Here is an 891-nt window from a genome sequence, read left to right on the forward strand (position 1 = left end):
TTATGTTTTTGGTTATTGGTTTTTCTTTTCTTTTTGTTTTTGTATAGACCAAAGCAAAGAAAATAAAATAACACACAGATCCAATGGAGGCTGTTCAAGCATTTTGGTGTAGGGGAAGGAAGGGGTGTACGGCAGGCGTGAGGGGCCTCTCCTAGCAGCCTGGCATAGTCCTTGGCCGAGCCTTGTATGTCCTCAGGGCTGGGCGAGGCAAATGGGAGAAGGGAGTGTTGGAAGAGCCGGGGTCGATTTAATGATTTGATTCCGTATTCACATCGCACTTCAGGAGTCCAGGACACAGGATAGGGGACCGAGGAGCTTCTGCTTAATTGACACCAGGCTGTTTTGCTCCGCAGGCAAGCTCCTTGCTGGCCTCAGCCTCTGCGGCCCTGTATAATGTGGTTGGGACAGATGTCTCCTATACCCAGCTCTCTGCAGCCTAAGGCTTGCTAATCCAGACTCTTGATGGCCAGTCCTGGGCCCACCCCAGCTCCCACCTACCTCTCCCCATGATTCCTTACTATTCTCAATCCTTGGTAACACCAGCACGCTCTTCATACTTTTGTGTCTCCTGTGCTTTTCTCAGATTGTCCCTCTGGTGTGGGAAACAGCAAGAGAGAGGACAAGACCTGAGCCTGAGGTGGGGTGAGATGATGTTAGCTAGGCCTGGTGGATGCAGTAGGATCCTGCATCTGTGGCTGATGCTCCCAGACAGGTGAGCTGGAATCTCACACCCAGTGACTGATGCTCCCTGTTGGCTGAGCTCAGGTAGAAACCAGAGAGGATGCTCATGTTTTCTCTAGCTGCCCAGCACAGAGCAGAATGATCTAGAGATGCTAAGAAAGACACCAAGAGGACTACCCACCCCCAAAGAGGATGTGAGGTGTCTATCAA

This window comes from Peromyscus leucopus, chromosome 8b, assembly GCF_004664715.2.
Source record: "Peromyscus leucopus breed LL Stock chromosome 8b, UCI_PerLeu_2.1, whole genome shotgun sequence".
NCBI classification, from domain to species: domain Eukaryota; kingdom Metazoa; phylum Chordata; class Mammalia; order Rodentia; family Cricetidae; genus Peromyscus; species Peromyscus leucopus.